General features: G+C 46.0%; 1 long non-coding RNA gene across 1 annotated transcript; it reads right to left on the reverse strand.

Moving 5' to 3' along the window:
• Positions 1 to 18439: 18439 nt before the first annotated feature.
• LOC128411392 (uncharacterized) lies at positions 18440 to 20041 on the reverse strand. Its single transcript, XR_008329778.1, has 3 exons — positions 19860 to 20041; positions 18767 to 18893; positions 18440 to 18660 (listed from the first exon to the last, which is right to left on the reverse strand). It is a non-coding gene; the product is annotated as an uncharacterized LOC128411392 (long non-coding RNA).
• Between the last annotated feature and the right edge of the window lie 1232 nt (positions 20042 to 21273).

A 21273-nucleotide genomic window follows, 5' to 3' on the forward strand; every position in this document is an offset into this window, starting at 1 on the left:
CAATTCATTTTTGCATATTCTTATTAACTTTGTTGCTAATGCCACTTATTTTCAATCCAACATCATTTTAACATTCATTGATTTTACAGTATTTCTGCAGATAGTCTTTAAATTTCTTCCAATCTTCCTCCACCGACTCTTCTCCCTGGTCTCGGATTCTGCCAGTCATTTCTGCCAGTTCCATATAGTCCATCATCATTCTAGCTCCAGTCACTTGGCACCAACCACTCCCTGCTAGGAATGACTGAATCTGTCAGTTCTGGGTTGTTGCTGGGCACAAGGAGAAGGGGACAACAGAGGACGAGATGGTTGGACAGTGTTCTCGAAGCTACCAGCATGAATTTGACCAAACTGCGGGAGGCACTGGAAGACAGGAGTGCCTGGCGTGCTCTGGTCCATGGGGTCACGAAGAGTCGGAAACGACTAAATGACTAAACAACAACATGCTTTTTCTCAAGAAGGGACAGCCTGGCTGTTATTTTTGTTTATTGTACTTTAAATTATGTTCATTACATGTGAAAAAGCAATAAAATGCTTTAAATAAAATCCTGCCAAGTTCTTCCTGAACTTGCTGTGCCCTTTGCAGTTATCCTAATGTCCGCCAGATGGCAATGTCCTGCTTTTCAAGGGAAACACATTCCTCAGGTGAGACCTGGTCAGGAAACTGGATGATTCATGCCTGTGAAATTACCGTAACCTGGATGCCTTATAATAATAATAATAATAATAATAATAATTTATTATTTATACCCCGCCCATCTGGCTGAGTTTCCCCAGCCACTCTGGGCGGCTCCCAATCAGTGTTAAAAACAGTACAGCGTTACATATTAAAAACTTCCCTGAACAGGGCTGCCTTAAGATGTCTTCTGAATGTCAGGTAATTATTTATCTCTTTGACATCTGATGGGAGGGCGTTCCACAGGGCGGGCGCCACTACCAAGAAGGCCCTCTGTCTGGTTCCCTGTAGCCTCACTTCTCGCAATGAGGGAACCGCCAGAAGGCCCTCAGCGCTGGATCTCAGTGTCCAGGCTGAACGATGGGGGTGGAGACGCTCCTTCAGGTATACAGGACCGAGGCCGTTTAGGGCTTTAAAGGTCAGCACCAACACTTTGAATCGTGCTCGGAAACGTACTGGGAGCCAATGCAGATCTCTCAGAACCGGTGTTATGTGGTCCCGGCGGCCACTCCCAGTCACCAGTCTAGCTGCCGCATTCTGGATTAATTGCAGTTTCCAGGTCACCTTCAAAGGTAGCCCCACGTAGAGCGCGTTGCAGTAGTCCAAGCGTGAGATAACTAGAGCATGCACCACTCTGGCGAGACAGTTCGCGGGCAGGTAGGGTCTTAGCCTGCGTACCAGGTGGAGCTGGTAGACAGCTGCCCTGGACACAGAGTTAACCTGCGCCTCCATGGACAGCTGTGAGTCCAAAATGACTCCCAGGCTGCGCACCTGGTCCTTCAGGGGCACAGTTACCCCATTCAAGACCAGGGAATCCCCCACACCAACCCGCTCCCTGTCCCCCAAAACAGTACTTCTGTCTTGTCAGGATTCAACCTCAATCTGTTAGCCGCCATCCATCCTCCAACCGCGTCCAGGCACTCACACAGGACCTTCACCGCCTTCACTGGTTCTGATTTAAAGGAGAGGTAGAGCTGGGTGTCATCTGCATACTGATGAACACCCAGTCCAAACCCCCTGATGATCTCTCCCAGCGGCTTCATATAGATATTAAAAAGCATGGGGGAGAGGACAGAACCCCGAGGCACCCCACAAGTGAGAGCCCAGGGGTCTGAACACTCATCCCCCCCACCACTTTCTGGACACGGCCCAGGAGGAAGGAGCGGAACCACTGTATGACAGTGCCCCCAGCTCCCAGCCCCTCTAGACGGTCCAGAAGGATGTTATGGTCGATGGTGTCAAAGGCCGCTGAGAGATCCAGCAGAACTAGGAAACAGCTCTCACCTTTGTCCCTAGCCTGCCGGAGATCATCAACCAGCGCGACCAAGGCAGTTTCAGTCCCATGGTGAGGCCTGAATCCTGATTGGAAGGGATCCAAATGGTCCGTTTCCTCCAGGCGTGCTTGGAGTTGTTCAGCAACCACCCGCTCAATCACCTTGCCCAAGAATGGCAGATTTGAGACTGGGCGATAGTTGGCCAAATTGGCCGGGTCTAAAGATGTTTTTTTAAGAAGCGGTTTAATGACCGCCTCTTTCAGCGGGCCTGGGAAGGCTCCCTCACAGAGGGAAGCATTCACCACCCCGCAGAGCCCATCGCCCAGCCCTTCCCGGCTTGCTTTTATCAGCCAGGATGGGCAAGGATCAAGGAGACAGGTGGTCGGTTTCACTTGTCCAAGCAGCCTGTCCACATCCTCGGAGGTAACAGATTGGAATTGATCCCATGTAACAGGACCAGACAGAACTCTAGCACTCTCCCGCCCTGGCCCTGCTCCCACGGTGGAGTCTACCTCCTTCTGAATCTGAGCGATTTTATCTGCAAAAAACTTTGCAAAAGCATTGCAGGAGATCTTGGGGTCCCTACCAGGCCCCGGTGGTACAGGTGGTTCCGATAGATTGCGAACCACTTGAAAAAGTCTCCTGCTGCTGTTTTCTGCAGATGCAATGGAGGCGGCGAAGAAGGCCCTCTTCGCTGTCGCCATTGCCACTTGGTAGGCTCGACGTTGAGCTCTAACCCGTGTCCGGTCTGATTCAGAATGAGTTTTCCGCCACCGGCGCTCTAGCCGTCTCAACGATTGTTTCATCACCCTCAGCTCCGGGGAAAACCACGGGGCTCTCCGGGCTCCATGCAATCGGAGAGGGCGCTTCGGAGCCAGACAGTCAATAGCCCTGGTTAACTCCGCATTCCAGCGTGCCACCAGGGAATCAGCTGAAAGGCCATCAGCTTGGGATAAAGCATCCCCTACCACTCTCTGGAAGCCAATTGGATCCATTAAGTGGCGGGGGCGGACCATCCGAATCGGTCCCACCTCCCTGCAGAGGGGAAGGGTTGCGGAGAAGTCCAGTTGCACCAGGAAGTGATCTGACCATGGCACTTCTTTTGTTTCGCTTTTAGTTAGTGTCAGATCACCAACATCCATAGAGGTGAACACCAAGTCTAAGGCATGTCCACGGCTATGAGTTGGGCCAAACTTATTCAGGGACAGCCCCATGGAGGCCATGCTTTCCACGAAGTCCCGAGCGGCCCCTTGTAAGGTCGTGTCGGCATGGATGTTAAAATCCCCTAGGACAACCAAGCTAGGTGTCTCCAGGAGCATATCCGCCACGACCTGAAGCAGCTCGGGCAGGGAATCCTTGGTGCAGCGGGGAGGTCGGTACACCAGTAGGAATCCTGTACTGCCCCTATTGCCCAACTTCCAGAACATGCACTCAGAAAACTGGGTCTTCCCAATAGGACGCCTGGTGCAGACTAATGACTTCCTAAAAATCACTGCAACCCCCCCTCCCCGCCCACATGACCTGGGTTGCTGTGCGTAAGAGAAACCTGGTGGGCAAGCAGCGGCAAGGACAGGCCCATCTGCTTCATCCAACCAGGTCTGTCACACATGCCAGGTCAAATCCTCCATCCACAATCAGGTCGTGGATGGCAGTGGTTTTATTCATCATTGACCTGGCATTGCACAGCAACACTTTCAGGTCATGTGGGTTTCCCTTGCTGATTACTGTATCCTTCCGGTCAGGACCAGACCTGGAGGCAGGGATAGTCCTCAAACAACGACTAAACCAGCCCCCTCGGTAATGACATGGTCTGGTCTTAGCATAACTCCTCCTCCTGCCCGTGATCACTGAGATCGGGTGTCCCAATACATCCCCCCCTGTGGAACCTGCCCCACCCAATCTATTGGCTGAGGCCCACTCCCAGGCAGCTATGACCCTTCCCCTTAAAAAGCAAAATACAAACTATATAATAATTTAACAGAATAATAATAATAATAATAAAACAAAACAAAACAAACAAGAAACAATAGTGCTGACTAAATGCTTATCCCACCCCAAGCAAAAATAAAATAATGAAATAATATAATATTATAAAAAACAACAACCACCATTTAAGGTGCTGCAAATTAAAAGCAGTTAAAACATTTAAAACCATTTTGTGCCTTGTCTTTTAGATCTGGGTTGGTATGTAGACATGCTGCACTGCGAGATGAAGTTAGGACTGTCAGGGTCTTCCTTTCAAGGTCTTAGCTTAGATCTAACAACACTCTTCTCTTGGGGTTCTCTGGCCATTAAAATTTTAGAGGAAAGCTTCAGCAAGTTAAGAGATAAGATGAATTTTCTGCTGTTTCTCAGAATTTTTTTTGTTGCATCTCTATCTGTTCCCTTCCCTGGCTTACAATCCTTAGCTTTCTCTCACCTGCCGAACTCCCTTCCTACAAAACTGGCTTCCCAGTTCTCTGAGCTCAGTGCTACTACATCAAATGTTCAATGGCAGAAGTGCAGTACAATTTAGACAGGTTGGATATATTACACCAATCAGCTTCGTTGGACTGGTCATGTTGTGGGGATGTCTGGTTAGCGTCTTCCAAAGCAGCTACTCTATTCCGAACTTAAAAATGGAAAGTGTAATGCTGGTGGTCAACAAAAGAGGTTCAAAGACTCTCTCAAGGCAAATCTAAAAACAAAACAAAACGTAGTATAAACACCGACAACTGGGAAACACTGGCCTGTGAGGACTCCAATTGGAGAACAGCGTTTACCAAAGGTGTCGTGGGCTTTGAAGACGCTCAAACTCAGGATGAAAGGAAGAAACATGCTAAGAGGAAGGTACGCTTGGCAAATCCACACCGTGATCAACTCCCACTCAGAAACTTATGTCCCCACTGTGGAAGGACGTGTGGATCCACAATTGGCCTCCACAGTCACATACAGATTCACTGTTAATACCATGTTTATGGAAGACAATCTTACTTGACTATGAGTGATCGCCAAGGAAGAAAGAAGAATTCCACCCATCGTGGCTGCCAGTTAGATTCTGGGCCCAATTCAAAGTGCTGGTTTTGACCTATAAAGCCTTGAATGGCTCAGCACTGCAATACCTCAAGGATCACCTCTCTCCATATGAACCAACCTGAACCCTGAGATCATTATCTGAGGCTCTTCTTTGTGTGCCTCTTCCACAAGAGGTCTGGAAGCTGGCAACACGAGAATGGGCCTTTTTTGCGGTGGCTCCGTTTGTGGAATGCTCTCCCTAAGGAGGCTCGCTTGGCACCATCATGACCTATCTCTAGGCGACAGGTGGAAACATTCCCCTATAACCAGGCCTTTGGCCTTTAACTACTTGTGTCCTTTTAGAAGTGGGTGGGATGTTTTTAATGTATTTCTTTTTCCTCTTGGTTTCAATGTGGGCTCTTTGTTTGTAAGTTGCTTTGGGTTGCTCTGGGCAAGATAATGTAACTAGCAAATTTAATAAACCAGCCAGCCAGCCAGCCAACCAACCATAGTAACATAAATCACAAAAAATATGTTGCAGTGTGGAGGGCTGTGTTGGAAGTGCAACAGCAGGGATCATTCAGTTTGTAAGTTAAGGGTTAATTCTGCTAGTGTTAAAGTCAACTAGCCAAAAGGAAGAAAGGAGGTGTTGCTTAGCAATCAGGCAGAGTGGCATGATCTTCCCCGAAGATTGGGGGAGTTTTTCCTCTTTATAATTGGCTGTATGTCTCCCTGCTATGTACAAGGCCTGAAATAATAAATATGAAACCTTTCTGTCCCTTTCTCCTCAAATTAAGTAATGCTTTTGTTCAGTTTCTTTAGTAAAGTGTTATCAGGGCTCTTGACTCCACCTCTGTTATTTAAATGACTTTGTTAACAGGCTTCTGTTCAGGATTCCAGGAACTCCATTCCATTCCCTCTACCTTGGTTTTCCATCCTCCACAACCCCATGTTGGGAGAAAGGCAGGATGCAAAACCATTTAAAGGAAAGAAGAAGGAAAACAAACCAAATGTGATTTGTATGCAACCTTATTTTATTGAAAGTGAGAAGCAATCTCCTTTTGAATCTGCAAAGTGCTGCAGAGCTTGACGAAGGCCCATGAAGACTGATGTCAAAGAAGGAGCATCTGGTGGCAATGGCGAGTTATGGTGACGCAGCTTCTCAGATTCCAAACCCTCAGCTGGGCATTCAGCCCAAAAACCTGTGTTTAGATAGGATAACAAGAACAGCGACAACAATATGACCGGTTGAACATCTTCCCAGAAAAAGAATGAAGTCAGATTAGGAAAGCCAAAGGGGGAATCGCTCCATCACTGAAAGCTGAACTCAATTGGTTACAGCATGGTGCTGATAAGACCAAGGTCACAGGTTTGATCTCCATATGGGACAGCTGTATATTTCTGCATTGCAGAGGGTTGGACTACATGAGTCCCTTCAAACCCTGCAGTTCTATGATTGACCACGTAGAAGGCAGCACCCTTGGCATTGTGGGAGAAATGTCCCTTGTGGAGGAGGCTCACACAAAATCCCCAACTGCTCAGGCTTCATTCAGCGATGCATTACCAAAGAGTCTGCAAGAGCATTTCTATTATGCACACTATGAAGGACAAAAATGTCAGCTTAGCTTTTCCATCGTTTCCCCAACCACCTTCTGGCACCCTATTGAGATGAGACGATCAGTCGGGACAACCTCCTCAGACCCACGGAAACATCTAGAGAGATTCATTGGAATAGAGACTTTAATATGCACGATCAACTTGTTCTAAGTAAAGACTGTAATGCAGGGGTGTCCAAAATTTTTCCAAAGAGGGCCTGATTTGATGAAGTGAACTTGCGTGAGGGCCGACCGAAGTGGTTGATTGAAGTTCTTGAGCTTTTTTATGATTTTAACCCAAAGTTGTTGAGCTTTTTAAAGGATTTTTTAAAAAAGGATTTTTTAAGGATTGTTGAACTTTTGGGGGGATTTCCAGGAAATAAACTGCCACAGGAGCCGGATTAAACTGACCAGTGGGACAGATTAGGCCCCCGGGCTGGATTTTGAACATGCCTGTTCTAATGTTGCTCTAATGCTGCTCTAACATCTGGCTGCTGTTATACTTTCATCCCAAGGAATGACAGGCCAGCTGCTATAGTTATTTTAAATTATGTTAATTATGTGTGAAAATGCAATAAAATGTATTCTAAAAAAGAAAGAAAGAAAAGAATTTGTCTGGATGAGGAGCTGGTACTATGCCACCATTTTGCTTTCAAACTCTTCCTATTATGGAACCAGGACTACTGCAGTGGGCACCTAAACCTCTCTTTTAAAAGCCTCGCATGGAATCTGTCCTGGTTGAGCTTAAATGCCAAGCTCTAAGGACGCCACCCTGGCAGAATTTTCTTTCTTACCATTTACAGCATCTGCTGCCATTCTTGCATATTCCGATTTGTCTCATTGGACGGCGGCAATAGCTATAATTGCAGTGGCCTGCATTAAGTATGCATCTAAGGTTTTCATCAGGCACATTGGCGAAACCTACAGAAATGGAAAGAGGTAGAAATTCACCAAGAGATAGAAAAGTTTTTTGCCGTCTCTCATAACATAAGAACTCATGGACCTTTTTCTTCATCTTTTCTTTCTTTATTTACGACATAGTCTATAACAACTCATACAAACCAACCAACCCACCACCATTGACAATAAATTATCAAAATTAAACTCCTATCCCCTTACACAAAGAAAACATAACATAAAAATAAAATACTTCCTTTAGCCTGTAAATGGCCTCCTTATTTATTTCTTGTATACTGTTTCTTTTAGATGTGATTATTACAATTTTTCCTAATTATCACTTTAAAAACCTCCAAGTTTCCTGTAGAAATTAATCGAAGTCCAGGTGTATATTTTGGGGCACTGTTTGGTAAAGTATTCTCTGCATTTCCCCCATTCTTTTTGAAATTCTTGTCTAGGTCTTCCAATGATGCTGAAGGCTTGAATGTCCTGCCATATAGTCACAGGGCTGTGACAAGTAGAAATTTCCCCGTTCGCTTTTATTGAAAGAAAGTTCATACCCTCCAACATTTCTCCGACCAAAATAGGGACGTCCTATTCCATAATGAAAATAATAATAGTGTTATTATTCATACCCCGTCCATCTGACTGGCTTGCCCTAGCCACTCTGGGCGGCTTCCAACATATATGAAAACAGAATAAAACATTAAACATTGAAAAACTTCCCTATACAGGGCTGCCTTCAGATGTCTTCTAAAGGTTGTATAATTACATCTCTCCTTGGCTCCGGGGTTGCATAACTCCATACCCTCCAACACTTCTCCAATGAAAATAGAGACATCCTAAGGAAAAGTGGGACATTTTGGGATCAAATCAGAAACCATGAAGGCTTCTGTAAACCCAGAATTGTTCCTGGAAACGAGGTTGTGTTGCCATGGCCTTGCTACACCTAAATAAATATCTCATATGACTGACAGTTGGAGTCTGGGTTTTATGGGCTGTCCAGGCAGAACCCACAGAGTGTTGGTGTATTGAACCCCAATATTTCCCCAGTGATTTAGCATGCCTGCTTTTAGCTTCTCAATCATCTAGGGGGCTCATTTGGCATTTCACAGCACCAGACTCCAACCATCAGTCAAAGAAGAAATTCATTTAAACACTGCAAGGCCAGAGCGATACAACCTCAATACCTCGCAGCTAGACTGGTGACTGGGAGCGGCTGCTGAAAACACAAAACACCGGTCTTGAAAGACCTACATTGGCTCCCAGTATGTTTCTGAGCACAATTCAGAGTGCTGGTGCCGACCTTTAAAGCCCTAAACGGCCTCAGCCCAGTATACCTGAAGGAGCGTCTCCACCCCCACCGTTCTGCCCAGACACTGAGGTCCAGCTCCGAGGGTCTTCTGGCAGTTCTCTCACTGTGAGAAGCAAAGTTACAGGGAACCAGGCAGAGGACCTTTTTGGTAGTGGTGCCTGCCCTGTGGAACGCCCTCCCATCAGATGTCAAAGAAATTACGGTAACAACTATTTGACGTTTAGAAGTCATCTGAAGGCAGCCCTGTTTAGGGAAGTTTTTAATGACTGATGTTTTAATGTATTTTTAATCTTTGTTGGAAACTGCCCAGAGTGGTTGGGGAAACCCAGCCAGATGGGTGGGGTAGAAATAATAAATTATCATCATCATCATCATATCTTCTACTAGCTAAATAAAAAATATGTGCATTAGGAGAAAATGGCATTAAAGCGCTGTGGAATTTTCATGAGGACGTTAAAAAAAATCAATTTGCAAGCTGATACAGAAAATTGAACTAAATATTGGTGGGAAAAATGAGAAACTGAAATTGACCAATTTGTCTGTCCCTAATGGTCAGGGATGATGAGCACTGGAGTCTAGCAGGAGCTGGATGTCCACATGTTCCCCATGATCTCTGCTTTAGAGTTTGCATTTAAGTTTTCTAGCTGTTGCACAGGTCCACTTATTCCTTACCTGGAGAAGCCAGAGCTAAGGTCAAGAGGGCAGAGAAGATGAGATGGAGGAGTTTCATGACGCCCCAGAAGGTTGACTCCTTCAATGTGAGAAACCAGCACAGCTGCAGTGGAGGAGAGTGACAACAATGGTGGGGACACTCAGAGTCCTTCCAAAGGTCTGCATTTATAAGCCTCCGGGGAAATTGTGAAACCCTGGGCAATAAGTTAACAGAAGATGGCAGGAAGGATTTTGAAAGCCTAACCATGCTCTCTCTTAGCTTAGAAGGGGCTTGCAGGAAACCTTGAATGATCTTGGAGACTCAAAGGAAGAGGTGTTGCCAAATTTACCAGGCAAGGAAACCAGAGGCACCTCAAGGCTGTCAGTATTCTTGCAGGATGCGTTCAAACCCTGTTGCCCAGAATTTGACACAGTATTCCAGGTGCACAGCAACTCATCTCTGGTAGGTCTCGCCTCCATGAAGCAGTTGCTGAGATTGAAGGTCCTCAACTCCCCACAGCTGCCTAAGTCCTCTGCTCTCCAGGGTTTTTTCCAAGCAACCAGAGACTGTGCCTGTACATCACCAACCTCTCCTTCGCCCTTTTCATGCCTCTTCTGGTTCTGGGAGACAATTGGGGAGGAGAGAGATATACCCTGGCTCTTCACCAGCTTCTTGGTCTCCATCCTCTCCTACTTTAGCTTCTGCCTCTGATTCTCTAACACATACATTTCAGCTTCTGTCACTTCCCACTCTGCTCCCTCTTCTCCCTCTGACCACTCTGACCATCGTTGCCCCATCACCAATTCCTTGGGCTCTGAGCCTTCTTCCCTTGGGGGTCCCCCAGTTAGTTCCTCCCACCATACGTCTGCTTCCAACCAGGCCATGACATCTGCATTATAAAAAAGCCATCATGATAATTGTGCTTTGCCTTTGCTTCAGCATTTAAGCAACTCAAACTCACTCCACTAGGTGCTCCCCTTTCCTTGTAAAACGCCCATCTCCTTCCAGAATGAAGGGAATTTGAATAGGGGAGGGAAAACATTTGCTTTAAGTCTTCACAGTGGGTGAAAAGCTGAAAAGCATCCCAAATCAATGGAGACCGAGTCCTATCAGTATCTATGTGGCCCACGCAGAGTCTTAGATCTGTTGCAGATTTAATCTTTTGTTCCTGGAAAGCACTTATTGAGAAATTGGTTTCGTTCTGAACATAATGGCTCTTCATTACCTCATGGTGTGGCCATTGGAAAACAGAGGGAAAGAATTTTGGAAATGGATGTGTGGGTGTGTATAATCACACCTGCCCAAGGGTGTTGGGGTTAGGCAAATACCAATTTCACAAGTCTGTTTGCCATCTTTGGCTGGCGAATTTGGAGGTGGGCCCCGGGACCTCCCCTGTGAACTGGCAACCAATCAGAGACTGGATCGTCTGATTGCCGCGAGATTGGCCAGTAGCCGCAGGACTTTCAGGGCGGTCCCCTGGGCATGGGACCAACTGCCCAATGGTGTTCTGGGCTTGCTTCGACATTCGGCCTCTTTGAGGTAAGCTTAGATCATGGTTGGAGGGGATGTTGTAGCCTCTGCCTGCCCTTCCTTGGGTAATGGTATCCCAAAGGATCCAGAAGGAGTGACTCCTGTCTGATGCCCAGATGGGGGCTAGGGCCAGACCACTCCTCCAAAGGGAACCCCTTAGGAGACACCCTGATTTGATGGAGGTCATAGGGCATACCTTCCGGTTGGCTTTACCCTTAGTGTCACTGCCAGCAGACAGGCTGAAATGACATAGTAAAGGGACCCCTGACCATTAGGTCCAGTCGTGGCCGACTCTGGGGTTGCGGCGCTCATCTCGCTTTATTGGCCAAGGGAGCCGGCGTACAGCTTCGGGGTCATGTGGCCAGCATGACTAAGCCGCTTCTGGAGAAACAGAGCAGCGCACAGAAACGCCATTTACCTTCCTGCCGGAGCAGTACCTCTTTATCTACTTGCATTTTGACATGCTTTCGAACTGCTAGGTTGGCAGGAGCAGGGACCGAGCAACGGGAGCTCACCCCATCGCAGGGATTCGAACCGCCGACCTTCTGATCGGCAAGTCCTAGGCTCTGTGGTTTAACCCACATCACCACCCGCGTCCCTGGAATGACATACACGGCTGCTTATCCCAATGCCTTTGGCAAAACCTTCACATCTGTAACAATAAAATTGTTATTTGATCCCATAAAACCAATATTCTGTGTACTGTCTAGTTATTGAAACCTTAGGGAATGGGGTGGTCACAGGGCCTTGACACACAATCACCGCTTGCTGCATGGAGGAAAAGTTGTGGGGCAGTCTAATCAAGGGGAGGGTTTTCAAATGCGCATTGAGTAACCACACTTGTGGATCTTGTGATCTCGAATTAAGGTAAAAAGCTAAAGGAGCCCTGGATGGTTACGTCCAGTCAAAGGCGACTATGGGGTGTGGCTCTCATCTTGCTTTTAGGCCGAGGGAGCCCGTGTTTGTCCACAGACAGATTTCTGGGTCATGTGGCCAGCAGGACTAAACTGCTTCTGGCACTACGGGACACCATGACGGAAGCCACAGCACATGGAAATGCCATTTACCGTCCCGCTGCAGCAGTACCTGATTATCTACTTGAACTGGTGTGCTTTCGAACTGCTACGTTGGCAGGAGCTGGGACAGAGCAACGGGAGCTCACCCCGTCGCGGGGATTCAAACCACCCACTTTCTGATCGGCAAGCCCAAGAGGCTCAGTGGTTTAGACCACAGCATGTTGAGAACAAGTATGAAGATTCTGGACTGAGAAAAATGGCACCTAATGAATATGCCACCTGCTTGTTTGTGGGGCCCTGAAAGAAAGTGATCTCATTGAATGATAACTTCACATGTGCCAGAACGTTGCATTTTTATGGTTTCAACTGTTGGAAGAATTACGGCTAAAACTGGATGGGTGGATGGAGTGGAGGAGAGGGCAGGGGAAATACCTCCACTCAGTTTAACTGAGTTGGCATCTATCTGTCTCAGAAGACAATGGAGGAGTGCCTTTGTGAGTGAGGTCAGGCTGATGGATAGTTGCAGCACCTGCCGTGGTTGTGGAGACTGATGCAGGAGAGACATGTTTTGTTGCAGCTGGGGCAGATGAAGGCATCCAGTTGTGCAGCTGCAGATGCACCACGGCGTTTCTCCTCTCTGCGCTGGAACCCCCTGGGATCTTGGTACCACTTGGCCAGGTTGGGGTTGGTTGGCCACCTTTGTAACAGTATTACTGATGAGCTGAGCATTCCCAATGTGTCAGGACAGGTGGGGTGGGAAGAGAGAGCATTCTGTACCTTAGGCAAGAGCTTTGCTACATGCATCCGTTGGAAGGTGTTGAAACCTTGGAGTGACACAACTATACCATTGTGTTTCAGTACCCTAAGGTAGAAAACTCCAACCCATGCTTGGAAAACAAAGAACGGGTTTTGAAACTGCAGAGACCAGAGTTGAGTACATGCAAAGAGGCTGGCCTGTCCTTTTGCAGAAAGCTGTCTAACGAATTTTAGAAAGTTGCTTTCTTCAGGGAAATAAGAAACAACCATGAACCCCTGAAACAGTATTTCGTAAGGCAAAAGCATATGCAATCATTAGGGCTGCCGTAGTCGGGTTTTCTCTGTTGAAAACTTGAAGGATAATCTTTCTTGCACATGCACACTTGTCCATTTTGATCTGCAGTAGCTGCTCTTTACTTGTAAGTAATCTTTCTATCAGCAGGGAGGCTCCCACACTCTCAAGCTCCCCGCCTATTTATGATTCCTCGAAAGTGCAGAATGACTATTCTGTTGCCATTGTCACATTGCCATTTCCGCAGATCAAAATGGTCAAGTAGGCATATGTGGAGCAAAGGTGGTCCTTCAGATAAACTGGTCTGAAGAGGTTAAGGGAATAATAAGAAGAATAACAACAACCATAATTTCATTATTTGTAGCCTGTCCATCTGACTGTAAAAGGGCAGGTCTATTTAAACGTATGTAATTCTGGACTCCGCATCTTCAAAGCCTCCTCTTTGTTTTCTAAGCATGGACTTTCCCATTTTGTGCCTCAAATGTACTGAAAAGAAAGGTTTGCTTTGTCGTTCTGAGCTTAAGTACAGAATGTACAGTACACACACACACACACACACACACACACACACACACACACAGTGCTTCCTTTTAGGGAACTTTTGACACTGGTCATGGCAGAAGGGGCAAGCTCAAAACAGATGGAAATCCAGACAATAAGGACTGTGAGAGAAGGGCTATAGCTTAGTGGTGGAGCACCTGCAGTATAGGCAGAATCTGCCAGGTTCAGTCCCCAGCATCGCCAGTTAGGGCTGGGAGAGCTGTTTGAAACCCTGGAGAGCTTCTGCCAGTCAGTGCAGGCAATATTGAACTAGATGGACCAATGGTCTGATGGAAAATGGTCTCACTTGCTATAACACACCTTCCAGTGTCCCTATGTGAGGAATGTGCTAAGCAGGGTTTGCTTTCTCTAGTTCAGGGATCAAGGTTTAAAAGAAAGAGCTTGTTCCGCCCAGCAAATTCTGCAAGCGACCCACCTTTGACGTATGGGAGAGCAGAGTTGCGATGGGCAAGAAATATAGTTTGGCAAGGCTGTGTTTTCCTGGTACTGTTGGTTTTGTCCCCAAAGTGCTATGGAAAAGATGAAAGCTCCATAGGTGGAAAGTAACTGAGATAATATAATAATGAGTTCTGCTTCTTCTCTGTTTTGGAAAAATATATGCTCTGAAACGGTACATATCTGTACATAAGTCAGAACAACAGAAAAAGTACCGTATTTTTTGCTCTATAAGACTCACTTTTTCCTTCCTAAAAAGTAAGGGGAAATGTGTGTGTGTCTTATGGAGCGAATGCAGGCTGCGCAGCTATCCCAGAAGCCAGAACAGCAAGAGGGATTGCTGCTTTCGCTGCGCAGCGATCCCTCTTGCTGTTCTGGCTTCTGGGATTCAGAATATTTTTTTCCTTGTTTTCCTCCTCCAAAAACTAGGTGCGTCTTATAGAGCAAAAAATACGGTAACTGCCAAGCCCCTCCATCTAACCCTTTAGAGAATATGGGCACACATAGCACACATAGCCACTAGAGGTCCTGCTTTCTCTGTCAAAAATCTCTCTGCAGAGTTTGTTGCTAATTTTGCAATACATGCAGTTACTCAGCAATCTGTTTTCGGAATGCGGAAGCACCCGTAAGGAAGGCTGTGTGAACTTTGTGCTTGAAGACATCGGATGGATTTCTGCATTGAGACAATCTAGGTTCTCTCCCCTCCATAAATCATGCCTACTATGGGCAAACATTCAATGCAATTATCGCATAGTTCTGGCTAGCTTTTGTCAGATGTGGCCATGAAGCCTTGCTCTTGGGCAAAGCAACTTTTAGTGGGTGTTGCCCACATGCTCTCAACTATATCTTCGGGATTGCTTAGCATTAGTGTAGAAATCCTGGGCTGACGAAAACTATATTTACAATTAAAGTACAATTCAGATACTGAGAAATATTGTAAGAGAATAAAACAACCTGCGAGGGAGTATTTCACCAGTACTTTGACTACCCGCAGCATAAAGTAGTCTTTAAAAGAATAAATCAAATCTCCCCAAATGCTAAAACAAGTTTTTATTGGTGGAAAGGAAGCAGGATGCGAGGAATCCATCGATGTGTGCCCGGGTAATGCCTAGGAGTTTTCAGCAGATGTCTTCTTCTTTTCTGGATCCATTTCAGAAACCCATTGCCTAATCTTCAGAAATAACAGCAATCTTATTATTTATACCTCACGCATCTGGCTGGGTTGCCCCAGCCGCTCTGGGCAGCGTCCAACACAAATAAAAACATAATAAAACACCAAACGTTAAAAACTTCACAATAGAGGCTGCCTTCACAAAGAGAACCAAAAGGGAGAGAATATATCCATTTTAAAATTTAATTTATATCCTGTTTTTTCCTCCATGGTAGGATGGGGGGTGCAGTGAAGAGGATAACAGGGATCCCAGACACACCAAGAATTTAAAGCACTATGATACTATTTCAAACAGTCATGGCTTTCTCCAGAGCATTATGGGAGCTGTAGTTTCTTCAGGGTGCTGGGAATGGCTAGAAGTCTCCCATTCTTCCCCACAGAGCTATGATTCCCGGAATGGCTTAACAACCAATCCCTGTCCTCAGGGAACTCTGGGAATTGCAACTCAGTGAGGGGAAGAGGGTCCCCGAACACCTCTCGGCTCCCTCAACAAACTACAGCTCCCAGAATTATTTGGGGAAAGCCATGACTGTTTCAAATGGTATCCTAGTTCTTTCAATGGATGGCATGAATGTGGCCTTGGGTGGAAAAGGGACATGTATTAAATTACAATCTCTTCTGAAATTATCCTTTGGGGCAGGAGGAACTCAAGGATCTGCTTGCATAAAGAGGCTTCCAGGTTGAATCCCCGCCAGCTCCAGTTAGAGGGCTGGGAATTTCCCCAGCCTGATACCTTGGGGAGCTGCTGCCAGCCAGTGTGGACAATATTGAGCTAATGGGTCAGTGGCCTGACTTGTTATAAGGCAGCTTCCTAGGTTCCTGTGTAAGGATTGTGCTAAGTAGGGTTTGCTTTCGCTGGTTTAGGGATAGAAGGTTTGGATGAAACAGGTGTGAGTCAGAGGTAGCATAGTTTGGCAAGCCTGTGTTTTCTGGTACAGTGGTACCTCGGGTTACATACGCTTCAGGTTACAGACTCTGCTAACCCAGAAATAGTACCTCGGGTTAAGAACTTTGCTTCAGGATGAGAACAGAAATCGTGTGGTGGAGGCACGGCAGCAGCAGGAGGCCCCATTAGCTAAAGTGGTACCTCAGGTTACGAACAGTTTCAGGTTAAGAACAGACCTCCAGAACAAATTAAGTTCTTAACCCGAGGTAGCACTGTACTGTCTAGCCTTGCCCCCAAAGTGCTGTGGAAAGATGAATGCTTGTTCTCGGCCAAAATAACTTTTAGTGGGTGTTGCTCACGTGCTTTCAAGCATATCTTTAGGCTAGGATTTCAAAAAGGGGCAGAAAAGGCTGAATTTCTCGGAAAGCTGAATTTTGCTCTCAATACTGCATTCTAAATAGTGGCAGGTATGCTGCGAATTTTCCTGTATCAAAGCCCATTTGGATTCTCGTGTTGTATATACATAGAAATATAAAGGAAAAAGAACACAGTTTAGTCAAACGGATAGAATTTTCTTACAGTTCTCTTACTCAGTGCTTGCAGCAAAGATTACTGCTGCCGCTGCCTGTTCCAATCTTCTTTGCGTTACTAGGGCATTCTGCGTAGAAGCACATTCCACCAATGCTGTAGCAGTTTTTCTTTGTAGTAATTTGCTCAAGAAGTTCTGTCCAAAACAGTAAATGCTTGAAAAAATGGTCTAAGCTTAATAAGAGGCAGGATAACCTAGTGTGTGATCTGATTCTTGCTTGTTTAAGAAATTTGTTTACCAATTACAGAATTCTTAGTTAATCTTCCTTTACAGATAAATTTTCAACTGAGTTTAAATAAATTTGCACGTTCCCCAAACCCCAGCACATAGATGTCCTGTACTAGTTGGACAGCGTCTGAAGGACTTAGAGCAGGGGTGTCAAACTCAAATTCATCGGGGGCCGCATCAGCAGTTTGGTCAACCTCAAAGGGCCGGTTGTATCTGTAGGACTATGTGTCCACTCAATATAAAAACAAGTGGAGGTTTCCTGAATGCATGTAAAGTGAAGTTTTCCTGTGTAGAACGGCCGGCGCCGCTAGAGGGCAGATGTTCTCTGGCTTGTAGGCTGCCGCGCATGCACTGAAGAGGCAGCTTTCTTGTGTAAAAAAAAAAAAAGCGATAATAAGAGGTGAAGGCTGGCGGCCGGCAGCGGCTACACGGGCCACATGACGAGGTCTGGCGGGCCGGATTCGGCCCGCGGGCCTTGTGTTTGACACCCGTGACTTAGAGCAACAGAACAATCTATTATAAAGAAATTATGTCCTTGGTATGCCTCCCCTCCCCTTCTCAGTTTGATTCCCTGGCACCATATCTGTATAAATTACGGTAACTATCCCAAAATACAGACGTGCCTTCACACTGGCCAGATTGGATGTGATGCCCTCTGCCGTACTTGAGGGCAGATACCAAAAGATTCCAACTGAGAAACGACTCTGCCCCTGTGGAGATGGCAATCTGGAAACAGTGGCTCATGTTCTCCTGTCCTGTCCCCTTTTATAAAGATCTGAGGAATGAGATCATCGCCCCACTCCTACTTACCATCCCAGGCCGCCCATCTGAGGCCACATTGTTCTTTCTTTTATCAGATCAAAATGATCAGACAACAGCAAAGGTTGCTAGGTTTATCGAGGGTGCAATGAGATTAAGGGCCACTATCTGAACGATAATCTTGGCAATTTGATTCCCATTTTTACCAATTGCTGTCCTTTTTATTTGTATATATTTTATTTGTATATATTGCTTGTTTTATGTTGCTATGGCCATTGGCTAATGCGAATAAAGTTTATCTATCTATCTATTTCACTGATAAATGCATTTTTATGCACACTAGATTCCAGTATATACATTTTTTGTATGTATTTCTCAGCTGGAAAACTGCAATGCAAAATTCAGAGGAGTGTGAATTTCAAAGGATGGCTGTGTTTTGTTCCACACATTGTTCTGATGAGTGCATATTAGGCAGTTTCACACCTAAATGAGAACAGAATCCCCCTTCTCCCCCTTGCAACTGAGGAGATGCAAAATAAGCCACTTCATGAGGTATGTGCAGATTTGCTTCCTTTCTGCAGGCTGCAAGCCTGAGCTGTCCTTGGCACAGAAGAGAAGCGTCTTTGCTAGAACAGCCTGTACATATTCCCCCCTCCCCCGTTCATGCGGCCAAAAAGTTATTTATGTTCCGCAGTCCGTGAGGACCAGGGTAAGGTGGGCGAAGCAGTCATTTTTACAAAAGGTAGCAACTGTTTGTTTTTCAGAGATAGGAAACTTCCTTCTCCCTTTATGGAAATTAGCACACACCACTGGTTCATATGCCCAACTGCATTGCTTTTATTAGAAGAGGAAAATGCAAGATTTTTGTTAGACAAGAAGGTGTTGTTCCCTTTTGGGAAGGTTGACTAGCTGACAAGCTCAAATGCAAAAGGCCTCTGGGAGTAGCCATGAAGAAAGAGCCCGTGTCACAGGAAAATTGCTTCAGGATTCAGAAACGTCCGAATCTTCTCCTGGGTGGATAATTGATGCCTACCCTAAGGGGACAGGTAAACAGGGTGAAGATATTCTGAGAGGTTAGGATTCCCCCGCTCCCCGCAATATGATAGGATGCTGCTGGTGAAAGGGAGGGAGCCAGCTTACCAAAAGCAGCAGTAGATCTGGGATGGATCCTGAGGGCATCGTCCCCACAACTTTTCCTCCCTGTAACACTCCTTCAGATTTCTGCATACCCCATCTGCACATTTTTGACTCCTAGCCTGGTTTAACCCTGGGGGTGTTTGAAGAAACAAGAGGAACATTGTGATTAAGGGCAGACCTTCCCGAGCTGAAACACTCTTCCAATATTGTCATAATAATAATAATAATAATAATAATAATAATAATAATAATTTATTATTCGTACCTCGCCCATCTGGCTGGGTTTCCCCAGCCACTCTGGGCAGCTTCCAACAAAGATTAAAAATACATTAACATGTCACACATTAAAAACTTCCCTGAACAGGGGTGCTTTCAGGTGTCTTCTAAATGTTAGATAATTGTTTATCTCTTTGACATCTGATGGGGGGGGTGTTCCACAGGATGGGCACCACTACTGAGAAGGCCCTCTGCCTGGTTCCCTGTAGCTTTGCTTCTCTCAATGAGGGAACTGCCCGAAGGCCCTCTGCACTGGACCTCAGTGTATGGGCAGAACGATGGGGGTGGAGATGCTCCTTCAGTATACTGCGCCAAGGCCATTATATGAAGAAGGGCTGAGGGAGTTGGGTATGTTTAACCTTGAGAAGCTAACTCTGAGAAGCAATATGCTGTCCAAATCTCTAAAGGGCTGTCCCATGGGAAATGGAGCAAGCTTGCTTTCTCTTGCCCTGGGTGGTAGGACTCCAACCAATGGCTTCAAGTTACAAGAAAGGAAATTCTGGCTGAGCATTAGGAAGAACTTTCTGATTGTAAGAGCTGTTCCTCAGTGGAACAGACTCCCTCAAAATGTGGTGGACTCCCCTTCAGTGAAGGTTTCTAAACTGAGGTTGGGTGGCCATCTATCAGAGATTCTTTAGCTGTGGCTTCAGCATTGCTGTGGGCTGGACTTAGATGACTCTTGCAGCTCCTTTCCAACTCTATGAATAGATTTCTCGGACTATGCAATTAAAACAGCAAAGAATTCCCCCCACCCCACAGGGTTGATGTTTCCTGCTCTCCCACCTGTAGGCTGAAGATGGGTGGTCCCCAAATATCTTACCTGGCAATAGAAGGACGATAACAAAAGACAGAAGGAAGGTGGTCTTCATGGCTGAATCTCAGAGCTTCCGGAGCCTCAGTGTTTCCAGAAAATGGGGAAGAGAGGGAATGACGAAGGAGGAGTATTGTGGGAGAACGTCAGGTGGCTTTTGCGTATTCTCTGCTGGGAACAGAGCATCGAAATCTGAGTGTGTGTGTGTGGGGGGGGGGGCTGCAACAAAATGTTCCCACTCCTTAAGAGGTGTATTGTTCAGGGCTTCGCCAGGCTGGAACAAGAGAGTTACAGTGTTGCTCAGGCCTTGCTCTCTGTGGCGTTTCAGCAATTGGTGTGGGTTGTGTGTGTGTGCAGTGCTGGATTTACGTATAAGCTTAACAAGCTATAGCTTAGAGCCCCACTCTCTTGGGGGACCCCAAAAAATTTAAAGGGAAAAAACCTGGATGTACATTTCCAAAATATAAGATAAAAAACAAATAAAATAAAACCTACATAAGCAAAAGTACTTAATTCATTCCGGAGGTCCGTTCTTAAACTGAAACTGTCCTTAACTTGAAGCACCACTTTAGCTAATGGGGTCTCCTGCTGCCACTGCGCCACCGCAACACGATTTCTGTTCTCATCCTGAAGCAAAGTTATTAACCCAAGGTACTATTTCTGGGTTAGCGGAGTCTGTAACCTGAAGCGTATGTAACCTGAAGCGTCTGTAACCCGAGGTACCACTGTAATCCGCTGCCACCAACAAGGTTCTCCCCGGTAAAACACTTAGTCTCAGTCGGGTTCTCAAGTTAACAGCGAAGATTGTAGTTTATTGCAAACACAAATAAACTTTAAATGCATTCGAAACGCTGTTACCCTTTCCCCTCTTAGTCTTATTTTATCCTCTCTCTAACTCACTCTGACTCCTCTACCTCCCCTCACACAAGAACCAACTGCACTAACTGGCTCTCTATTTCCAACTGTCTTCCAACTGCTTTCCCAACTGTCTAAACCTCTGGCTAAGCCTTTTAAAAAACAGGTAGGCTCCGCCTCTGGGCTTTTCTATTGGTCTACCTATTAACCCTCTCTCTCCCCCTGTACAGATATTTCCAAAAGAACGGGCAAACGCCACAGTGGGCCACCTTTGTAATAGAAGAAGCAGAACTCATTATTTTCTGCAAAGTACTTTAGCTATCTTTTTGGAAATTCGCCAAAAAAATAATAATCAACACTTCCAATACTCTGGGGTTTTCCCAGACATCTTAACCGATTTTCTTAAATTCCACCCGGACCTCTGGTTAAGTACTTAATTCATTCCGGAGGTCCGTTCTTAAACTGAAACTGTTCTTAACTCGAAGCACCGCTTTAGCTTTAATGGGGCCTCCTGCTGCTGCTGCTGTGCCACCACAACACGATTTCTGTTCTCATCCTGAAGCAAAGT

The sequence above is a fragment of the Podarcis raffonei genome, chromosome 3 (assembly GCF_027172205.1).
Source record: "Podarcis raffonei isolate rPodRaf1 chromosome 3, rPodRaf1.pri, whole genome shotgun sequence".
Lineage (NCBI taxonomy): Eukaryota > Metazoa > Chordata > Lepidosauria > Squamata > Lacertidae > Podarcis > Podarcis raffonei.